At 56.4% G+C, this 11111-nt stretch overlaps 1 pseudogene; it reads left to right on the forward strand.

Moving 5' to 3' along the window:
* The first annotated feature begins 8096 nt into the window (after positions 1 to 8096).
* LOC127028479 (protocadherin alpha-13-like) lies at positions 8097 to 10700 on the forward strand (annotated as a pseudogene).
* The last annotated feature ends 411 nt before the right edge of the window (positions 10701 to 11111 follow it).

The following is an 11111-nucleotide window of genomic DNA, read 5'->3' on the forward strand; positions in this document are numbered from 1 at the left end:
ATTACAGTGCTGTGCTCGTCGGCATTCGGTTTTGTTCTCTCACAGAAGGAAATCAATGCCACACTGCCATTGAGCTACCCTGACAGCCATCGCTACAAGCAGGGGAAGGGTCTGGAAATGCTGGAGTGAGCCTGAGGTGGAAAGGAAATAGTGGCATGTCGCAGAGGGATGTGGCAGTGGCACCGAGTAGGGCCTGGGCATCTGCTCATGTGAAGGGTGACCTTGAGCAGTGGAAAGACTTGTCTGAATTGAAATCGTTGGGAAGACCATGGGCCATGTCATGAGAAGACAGCAATGGGAGATGATGTGCTTGTCTTGAGAATGCATGTCCCAGAGTGGGGAATGGAGGATGCCTAGAGGAAAGCCTGAGGCAGGATGGACACGAAGTGTTCTTGCCCAGGATCCTTTCCCATGCTGCGAGGGTCTGGAGTTGGAGGCTTCTGGATCTTGAGACAGTGTGTGGTACTGAAATGCCCACGATGTCTGTTGAGGTTATGAGTACCTTGCACCAGAGGCCGACCCTTGTGCTGCTGCCTGCCTGCCGAAGGCAATGTGCTGGTAAGAGGGGGTGACATGCAGAGTGATGAATATTTTCCCTGGTGTTTTGGGAAAGATGTTGTGGGAGGATAGTGCTTCAGTGTGCTGTCCTTGTGGAGTGGTGGGCATCTACAGGAGCTTGCACAGCTGTTGGTGTTGCCATCACGCAACCTCCTCAGGCAGGATTTGGGACATGAGTGGGTTTAATCTTTGTGCGCTCAGCTTCCCCTACTTGTGCACTTGCAGAGGTGGCCATGGAGGAGATGGTGTGTCGTCTTGTCATTATTAACTCCTTCAGATATGTGCACGTACACACCAAACCCTGCACAGGAACACAGCTCTGTTTTTCCATCGTAGCAATTCTCTCACCCAGTTGACATCGTGAGACCGCTTGCGCTTCAGCATTTGGTGTGTTTTTCTGAAAGAAAAAACCCCTGTGGACTGGGATCAGAGCTGTCACAGCTCTAATCACAGAATCCTGAAGAACTCCGTTCTTACGTGCAGCTCTGTGGTGTTTCCATCTGAGATTTGTGAAAAGGCAAAAGCATTCAGGGTGAAGTTGACGCATCTGGGAAGATTCTGCGAGCAGTGAGTGGCTTTGCAGCCCTCCATATGTTCTTTTTCATTTCCTATGTTCTTTTTCACCAATTCCCCTCCCTGAAAATGTGTCTTTTCTGAAGAAGCAAGCAGCGATGCTAGAGGGAAGTCGCTGCCACCTAAGTGGATGTGTTTGAGAGACAGCTGTACTTTTGTTCCTGTTCGGTCGTGGTATCTTTATGTTGGATTGACGGATGTTGCCTGGATTATAATGCCTTTAGGTTTGGAGCAGCAAAGCACCGCTGCCTGCTCTCGTTCCTTTCCTGCTGCTTCCAGGCAGAGTGTGAGCAGGCAGCAGCAAGGAGATATGGGGGAGGGACCCCAATCCATTTGATGGAATGGATGTGTTGGGCATCAAGGAGATGTTCTAAGTGAAAGAGTCATGGTGTTTTCTTTGTGTGAGTATTGCTCCCAGCTCTGCCACATTTCCATCTGAGATAGCTGAAGCCTTGCCAAACATGACAGGTCAGCAGCAGAGAGCGTGTGGGACACCGTGTATATGATACCATCTGTGTGATTTTTATGGTGGTGTCATTGATGGAAGGGTCTGCAAGCTTGAGGTGGGAAAGGAAACTGTGGCATGTTGCAGAGGTGAATGTTGGACGTGGCATGAGTAGGGCCTGGCTGTTTCTTGCTGTGACGAGTGATTGTGAGCAGTGGGAGGACTTGTCTGTGGGAACTGGAAATCCTAGGGAAGACCATGGGCCATGTCATGAGAAGACAGCAATGGGAGATGATGTGCTTGTCTTGAGAACGCATGTGTCGGAGTGGGGAATGGAGGATGCCTAGAGGAAAGCCTGAGGCAGGATGGGCATGAAGTGTTCTTGCCCAGGATCCTTTTGCAGGCTCCCAAGGGTCTGGAGTTGGAGGCCTTCTGTCACAGAAGGGCATGACTTCCATTGGAGGGATCCATCATGGGGAGGGTGACCTTGAAGCGGGGAAGAGTCTTGCCTGAGGAAATGGAGATGTGGGTCAGAACACAGACTGTGTCATTGGGGAAGAGGTGGAGCATGTCCGCTTAGCTGGAGATCCTGCTTCCCAGGGCACGGGAAAGAGGATGCCAGTTGAAAAACCTCAAGAAGAGCTGTGGCAGAGAGTGCTACTTGGCCGGAATCCTGTCAGGAGCTCCAGAAGTTCTGCATAGCCTTGTGCCCAGTCATTCCTTCTTGCCTTTCAATGCAGTGGAATGGGATTCTTTTGAGGTTGTGAATGTATCTCAGCAGGGAGAGACCCTTGTGCTGCTGCCTGAGTGACGTAGGAAATGTGTTGGTAAGAGCTGGTGAGATGCAGAGTGCTGAATCTGTCTGATGAACCTTTTCCTGTTGTTTTTGGGAAAGGTGTTGTGGGAGGGTAGCACTTGAATGTGCTGTCCTTGTGTAGTGGTGGGCATTCTGTAGCAGCTTCAGAGCCGTTGATGTTGTTAAAAAACCCAGTTAGGCAGGGCTTATTGGAAAGAGCTTTAAAGTAGATTTGAAGGGGAAGGGGATAAAACGAGGCTCGCTAGTGATAAGCCCTGGGGCGGCACACCAGCGTGTGAGGGACGGTGTGCTAGCAAGGTCCTTCAGCATGCTCCACGATGTGCTGAGTAGACTGGAACACATTTGAAATGTCTCTATGCTAATGCGTGGAGCATGAGGAATAAAGGAGAGGAGCTAGAAGCTTTGGCCCAGTCCCAGAGCTACGACGTCATTGGCCTAAGCGAAAGCTGGTGGGAAGAGTCCTGTGACTGGTGTGGCGTGATGGCCGGTTCTAGGCTCTTGTGGAGGGCTAGGCAGGGCAGGTGAGGCGGGCGGGTGGTGCTGTATATAAGGGAGGGGTTGGATTGTATGGCTTGCAGTTGGCGACGACAGGGTCGAGAGCCTCTGGGTAAGGATTAAGGGAAAAGCAAATAAAGCGGCTGTTGTTGTGGGAGTCTACTATCGACCACCCAGCCAGGATGACCACACTGATGAATTAAACTACAAGGAATGAAGGGATGTCTCTCGATCAGCTGCCCTTGTCCTTATGGGCAATTTTAACTTCCCAGACGTCAACTGGGAATATCATACAGCAGACCCAAACAGGTCCAGGAAAATCCTGCAGGATGTTGAAGATAACTTCTTGGTGCAGGTACTAAGGGAGCCGAGAAGCAAAGGTGCCCTCCTGGATGTGTTGTTTGTAAAGAGAGAGGGACTCCTGGGTGAAGAGGTGCTTGGTGGCTGTGTGGGTCACATGGACCATGAAGTAGTTGAGTTTCAAATCATTGTCAGTAGGAGAAAAACTGCCAGCAAAACTTTGACGCTGGATATGGGGAGAGCAGAGCTGGGGCTGCTGAAGGAACTAGTTAGTAAGGTCCCCTGAGAATGTGCTCTTGAAGGTAGTGGGGTCCATGAATGCTGGTCCCTTTTTAAGAGCCATCTCTTAAGAGCGCAGGAGCAGGCAATTCGAAAGCGTCGGAGTCAAGCAAGCGGGGCAGAAGGCTGGCTTGGCTGAGCAGGATCCTCTAGAACTTAGGCAGAAGAGGAAAGTGTGCGGACATTGAAAGGAAGGATGGTGACAGGGAAGGACTACAGAGCTGCTGTTTGCCACTGTAGGGAGAAAATTCACGTGGCCAAGGCTCAAGTAGAGTTCAAGCTGGCCAGCAGTGTGAAGGACAACAAAAAGGGCTTCGTAAAATATGTTAACAACCAAAGAAGGATCAGAGATAACATCGGTCCGTTACTTGATGAGGTCGACCACCTCACAAATAGGGGTGTAGAGAAAGCAGAGATGTTTAATGCCTTCTTTGCCTCTGTCTTTCACACCGATGATGGGCCCTGGGACCCCCAGAGCCCTGTGTTGGAAGACCTTGACTGGGGAATGCTAAGCTCCCAGCCAACTCTGAACTTGTTTGAGACTTGCTGCTCCAGCTGGAGGCACATAAGTCTATGGAGGCCAATGGGATTCATCCCAGGGTACTGAAGGAGCTGGCCGATGTTATGGCGGGACTTCTTTCCATTATTTTTCAACGGTCTTGGAAGTCTGGAGAGGTCCCAGTTGAGTGGAAGCCAGCAAAAGTTGTCCCAATTTTCAGGAAGGGTAAGAAGGAAGAGCCTGGTAATGACAGGCCTGTCAGCCTCCCTTCAGTGCCTGGAAAAATTATGGAGAAGGTTGTTCTGGGAGTTATTGAAAAACACTTGAGAGAGACTGCAGTCATTGGTCGTAGCCAGCACGGGTTCACGAGGGGAAAGTCCTGTTTAAGTAAGTTAATTTCCTTTTATGAGAAGGTCACCCATCTAGTTGCCCAAGGGAAGCCAGTAGATGTGGGGTTTTTTGGATTTTAGCAAAGCTTTTGAAACCGTCTCTCACAGTATCCTTCTGGATAAAATGTCCCTCATACAGCTGTCATAATGCTTGTCATAAGAGAAGTCCCTAATACATTGGGTGAGCAGTTGGCTGATGGGTTGGGGTCAAAGAGTCAGAGTCAATGGGGTTACATCAGGCTGGCGGCCAGTCAGGGAGGCCTTAGAGAGAGATCTGGATAGGCTGGAGAGCTGGGCAATCCCCAACCGTATGGAATGTAACAAGAGCAAGTGCCGGGTTCTGCCCCTGGGACAGGGTAATCCTGGTTATAGGTACAAATTGGGGGACAAGAGGGTGGCGAGCAGCCCTGCGGAACGAGACGTGGGGGTTTGGGTGGATGGCAAGTTGAATAGGAGTCAAGAGTGTGCCCTGGCAGCCAAAAGGGCCAGCCGTGTGCTGGGGTGCATGAAGCCCAGCATGGCTAGCCGGTTGAGGGAGGTGATTGTCCCACTCTACACTGCACTGGTGCCGCCCCATCTCGAGTTCTGTGTGCGGTTTTGGCGCCTCCCTAGAAGAAGGACATCAAACTATCAGAGTGTGTCCCAAGGAGGGTGACCAAGATGGTGAAAGGTGTCGAGGGCAAGACTTATGAGGAGCAGCTGAGGTCACTTGGTTTGTTCAGCTTGGAGAAGAGAAGGCTGAGGGGTGACCTCATCGCAGTCTACAACTTCCTCGAGGGGGCAGGGGAGGGGGAGGTGCTGATCTCCTCTCTCTGGTCACCAGCGATAGGCCATGAGGAAAAGGTAGGAAGCTGCATCAGGGGAAGTTCAGGTTGGACATTAGGAAAAGGTTCTTGACTGAGAGGGTGGTCAGTCACTGGAACAGGCTCCCCAGGGAAGTGGCCACGGCACCAAGCCGGTCAGAGCTCAAGGAGCAGACTGTACAATGGTTTCAACATTTTGGCAGAACATGAGTCATTTCTTTTTCTGTCCAACAACCTCAGAAATCTCTGATAATGTTAAGGGAAAATATCCTTTAAACCCAAATGTCCTGTCCTGAAAATGTTTCTTTTCAGAAGCAGCAACCAGTGATGCTACAGGTAAGTCACTCCCACCTGAAGTGGATGTTTTCTTCACATGTGTCTTGTACATAAAGACGAGATGTTTTGAGAGACGGGTGTACTTTTGTTCCTGTTTAGTTGTGGTATCTTCATGTTGGATCGAGCAAATGTTGCCTGGATTGTAATGCCTGTAGGTTTGGAGCAGCAAAGCACCACTGCCTGCTCTCGTTCTTTGCTGCTGCTCCCAGGCACAGGGTGAGCAGGCGGCAGCAAGCACGGATGGAGGAGGGACCGCAATCCATTTGATGGAGTGGATGTGTTGGGAGCCAAGGGGATGTTCTGAGTGAACATGCCGTGGTGTTACTCTTGTGGCTTTTGTTTGGGTGTGTGAGGGGTGGATGATGCTAATGAGTGGGAGTATTCCGTGGGAACTAATGGCCCTGTGTTGCTAATGAGTGGGAGGTATTCCGTGGGAACTAATGGCCCTGTGTTGTTCTGGCAGTGCATGCCTCCCTGAAAGGGAAAGCACGAGTTTGCCATTCAGTGTGCAGGTGGAAAAGGAGGCCAGAGGAATAGCTCCTCATTGAGATACATGAAGAGTGCTCGGGAGCTTGTTGCCCCATGCTTTTTCAGCCTTCTTGCAGGATCATCGTGCTTGGCTGTGATGGGTTTGATTTCCCTAAAGAAAGACCCCCTGGGTTGTTTGGAGTTTTGGAGCCTGCTTGCAGGGATGTGGAAGTAGCTGGGGCTTGGTGTTGTGTTACAGAGGGTGGTGGATTCGTTGTGATGTAGCAGAGGTGTTCTTTGCCATATGATTGCCTTGCTGTGTTATTTGCTGGGTCCTTGCGAGGAGTGGAGGCTGAAGAGTGTGGTGTTCTTTGAGAAGGGGAGGGAGGTGGAGGTGGAGGGGCAGTCTGTGTGTCTTGCATAGACTGGAGGAAAGGAGGAAAGTTGTAACTTGTCTGGAGGGATGGAAGGTGGAAGGGAAGAGGAATGCGAGCTCTTGCCAAAGGGCATGTCCATGCTTCATGTGGAGCGTGGTGTAGAAAATGTTTTGTTAAAGGTGGAAAAGAAGAGAGGAGGCTGGAATCAGAAGAGAAGGGGAGTCAAGGATAGGGTAGGGCGAGGGCAAAAAGAAAAAGGAAGCGAAGAAAAGGAGGAAAGAGGAAAAAGGTGAAAGGAAGAGAAAGGAAGAGATGAAAGAAAAGGAGGAGAAAGGAACGAGAAAGGAAGGAGGAAAGAAAAGGAGAAGGAAAGAAAGAGCAAGGAAGATGGGAAAAGAGGACTGTATGCAAGGAAAAAGCAAGCAAGGAAGCAAGACAGAAGGATGAGGAAGGAAGGACGGACGGATGGACGGACGGACAGACAGAGGAGATTACCAGGATGCACTGATGTTATCTCTACGTGGTGAATGGAGGTGAGGACTTCAGCATCCTCACTACTCAGAGACACTGTGCAAGGCTTGATGAAAAGTGTTGAGGAAGAGGAATGAGAGCTCTTGGCAGAGGGCATGTCCGTGCTCCATGGCGAGGGTGACGTAGTCATATAGAGAAGCTGTTGGTAAAGGAGACATGGAAGAGGCAAAGAGGGAAGAAGAAGAGAAGGGGAGAGCAGGACAGGGAAGAGAGGAGGAGGAGAAAGAGGAGAAAGCAGAGAAGGAAAGAAGGAAGGAAGAAACAACAGAGAAAAGAAAAGCAAACAAGAAGAAAGCGAGCAATAGAGAGAAAGAAGATCAAGAAAAGAAGAAAGGATAAATGAGTTTACTAGCATGCACGGACGCTATCACTGTTCACAGAAAGGTGGTGAGGGAGAGAAAGGAAGGAAGAAAGGAGGGAAGGAAGGAAGGAAGGAAGGAACGAACGAACGAACGAACGAACGATAGACGAGATTACGAAAACACACGGAGCTTAGCTGTAGCCGCTGAAGGGAGCTGATCCCTAAGAGCCTTCGGCTTGGTTAGAGTACCGCGCTCCGGCGCTGATGGCCCGCAATTAGCGCTGATGGCTCCGTCTTTGAGGGTGTCCGCCGCGGCGCCGGAGGCGACTGGCGAGCTGCGAGCAGGGGTAAAGAAGCGAGAAGGATTTAAAGGGAAGGGAAAGGGGAGGAAAGAATAGGGCACGGCAAGAAGGAAGAGAAGGAGGAAAGAGAAGAAAGCAGAAAGAATTTGGAAAGAGAAGACAGAGGAAAGAGAATCAGGGAAGAGAAGGGAGAAGAAAGAGAAGAAAATAGTAGGAAAGAAAGGAAGAACGAGAGAACGGAATGAAAAGAGGAAGAAGGAGCAAAGAAGAAAGAGAAAGGAAGAAGGAAAGAGCAAACAAGCAAGGGAAAAGAAAATACAGAAACCAAGAAAAAGAAGCGAAAGGAAGAGGCGAAGGGCAGGGAGAGAGGAGAGAGGAGATGAGCGGCGCGGGGCCGGCGGCGCGGCGCTGGTGGGGAGCGTGTGAGGCGGCGGAGCAGCACAGGGTGTCGCTGCAGGCTCAGAAACGGCGGCGGAGCGGCGAGGCGGCTCCGCGCCGGTGCGGCGGAGAGCCCGGCTGTGAGCGCGGGGGGCGGCGCGGGGCGGGCAGGAGAGGCGGTGCGTCCGGGCGGCGGCGGGGAGCCGTGCGGGGCCCGGGCGGGTGCGGCGGCGGCGGCGGCAGCGATGGGCGTGTGTTGGGGTGCGGTGGTGCGGGTGCTGTTGCTGCAGGCGGGGTGGGCGTTGGGCGTCGGGCAGGTGCGGTACTCGGTGCCGGAGGAAGCGAAGGCCGGGACGGTGGTGGGCCGGCTGGCGCAGGACCTGGGCCTGGAGGCGGGCGAGGCGGAGGCTTGGCGGCTGCGGCTGGTGGCGCAGGGCCGGCGGGCGAGCGTGGAGGTGAGCGGGGCGAGCGGGGCGCTGGTGGTGAGCTCGCGGCTGGACCGGGAGGAGCTGTGCGGGAAGAGCGCGCCGTGCGCCCTGCGGCTGGAGGTGCTGGTGGAGCGGCCGCTGCGCGTCTTCCACGTGGAGCTGGAGGTCACCGACATCAACGACAACGCCCGCTCTTCCCCGCCGCCCGGAAAAACCTCAGCATCGCGGAAACCCCCTCCCGGCTCTCGGTTCCCGCTGGAGGGCGCGTCGGATGCAGACATCGGAGCCAACGCGCAGCTCTCCTATACACTCAGCCCCAGCGAGCATTTCAGAGTAGAGGAAGAAAATAACTCGCGCAGTAAATCTCTGTTTCTGGTGCTCGCGAAATCTCTGGACCGCGAGACGATGCCTGTGCACCGGTTGGTGTTGACGGCGAGTGACGGGGGCCGGCCGTCGCTGACGGGCACGATGGAGCTGGTGATCTCGGTGCTGGACGTGAACGACAACGCGCCCCAGTTCAACCAGTCGGTGTACAACGTTGTTTTGCCCGAAGACGCCTTAGAGGGGACGCTGGTAGCTCGGGTGAGCGCAACAGATACGGACTTGGGAATATATGGAGAAGTGATTTACGAAATTGATACTTTTGTTCCTCCCTCGGCCTCAGATGTATTCAGCATCGATACGAACAGCGGGGAGATCAGACTGACGGGCGCCCTGGACTTGAGACAGATACTTTCTACGACCTGCACGTTAAGGCGAAAGATAAGGGGACGCCCCGCTGTCGGGTCACTGCAAGTGGTGGTGGAGGTGGTGGACGTGAACGACAACGCGCCGGAGGTGTGGGTGACGTCGCTGTCGGTGCCGGTGCCGGAGGACGCGTCGGTGGGGACGGTGGTGGCGCTGCTGAGCGTGTCGGACCGGGACTCGGGGGCGAACGGGCGGGTGCGGTGCGCGGTGTGGCCGCCGGCGCCGTTCGGGCTGGTGGCGAGGTTCGCGGGCTCGTACTCGCTGGTGCTGCGGGAGGCGCTGGACCGGGAGCGGGTGTCGGAGTACGAGGTGGAGGTGCGGGCGGAGGACGGCGGGGCGCCGCCGCTGCGCGGCAGCCGCGGGTGCGGGTGCCGGTGTCGGACGTGAACGACAACGCGCCGGCGTTCGCGCAGGCCGTGTACACGGTGCTGGCGCGGGAGAACAACGCGGCGGGCGCGGAGCTGGCGCGGCTGTGGGCGCGGGACGCGGACGAGGCGGGGAACGGGCGCGTGAGGTACTCGGTGGCGGAGGGCGTGGGCGGGGGCGCGGGGGCGGGCGGGGGGTGGCGGGCGGCGTCGAGCTACGTGTCGGTGGACGCGGAGAGCGGGCGCGTGTGGGCGCTGCGTCCGTTGGACTACGAGGAGGTGCAGGTGCTGGAGTTCGAGGTGCGGGCGGTGGACGCGGGGGAGCCGCCGCTGTGCGGCAACGCCACGGTGCAGCTCTTCGTGGTGGACGAGAACGACAACGCGCCGGCGCTGCTGCCGGCGCCGGGCGTCGGGCCGGGGCCCGGGGCGTCGGGCTGGTCGTCGTCGGGTCCGGTCTCGGGGGCGCTGTGGGCGTGGGCGGCGTGGGGGCGCCGGCGGGGCAGGTGGTGGCGAAGATCCGGGCGGTGGACGCGGACTCGGGCTACAACGCGTGGCTGCGCTACGAGCTGTGGGAGCCGCGGGGGAAGGGCCCGTTCCGCGTGGGGCTGTACAGCGGCGAGGTGAGCACGGCGCGGGCGCTGGAGGAGGCGGACGGCCCGCGGCAGAGGCTGGTGATCGTGGTGCGGGACCACGGGGAGCCGGCGCGCTCGGCCACGGCCACGCTGAGCGTGTCGCTGGTGGAGGGCGCCGAGGCGGCGCTGGCGGCCGCGGGCTCGTCGTCGTCGTCGTCGTCGTCGGGAGCGGGGCTGCGGCCGGCGGCGGGCGCGGAGGGCGGCGCGGCGGCGGCGCGGCGTCGGTCGGCGACGAACGTGTGGCTGGTGGTGGCCATCTGCGCGGTGTCGAGCGTGTTCGTGCTGGCGGTGGTGCTGTACGGGGCGTCGCGGTGGTCGCCGCGGGCGGCCGTGGTGTCGGGGCCCGGGCCGGCGACGCTGGTGTGCGCCAGCGAAGTGGGGAGCTGGTCGTACTCGCAGCGCCAGAGCCGGAGCCTGTGCGTGGCGGACGGCGCGGGCAAGAGCGACCTGATGGTTTTCAGCCCCAACTTCCCGCCGCCGCCCGGCCCCGCGGCGAAGGAGACGCAGCCGGAGCCGCCCGCTCTCCTGGACACGGTCAGTGGCCCTCCCTTTCTGGCCTCTCGCCCCTTCGCCCTTCTTCTCGGTCTCCCTCCGCCCTTCTTCGCGGTCTTCGTTCTGGCCCGCCGCCTGGGCAGGCGCTGGTGGGAGGCGGGCTCAGCCCGCGGGGCCTGCGGGCGGTGGGTGCTTGGCGGGTGCTCAAGGGTGTTCACGGCACCTTTGCATCTGCTCCGCGTCCTTGCCGGAGCCCCTCGGCTCTCGCTGTGGGGGGAAACTAGCGGTACTGCCGCAGCCCGCGGCGGTTACCGTCGGCAGCTGAGGTTTGCTGCTGTGGGTGTGAGCTGTTCTCCCGTAGAGTAAAATCGCTGCCGCTGCGATGAGAGGTGCCACGACATCAGCTTTCGAGACGCTCTTGCTTGGGGTGTGTAGCGTTTGCACGCGAGCTTGCTGAAGGAGTGCAAGACAGGCAGGCTGTGATGGTGACAGTGCCCCAGGCGCTATTTGGTGCCTTATTCGCGTTGCAGAGTGCTGATTGTGCTGGTATGAGATGTGGAAAGTTTTCTTGTGGAAAAGTCTGTCCTCCTCCTGTG

Source organism: Gymnogyps californianus, unplaced genomic scaffold (assembly GCF_018139145.2).
Source record: "Gymnogyps californianus isolate 813 unplaced genomic scaffold, ASM1813914v2 HiC_scaffold_323, whole genome shotgun sequence".
Taxonomy (NCBI): domain Eukaryota; kingdom Metazoa; phylum Chordata; class Aves; order Accipitriformes; family Cathartidae; genus Gymnogyps; species Gymnogyps californianus.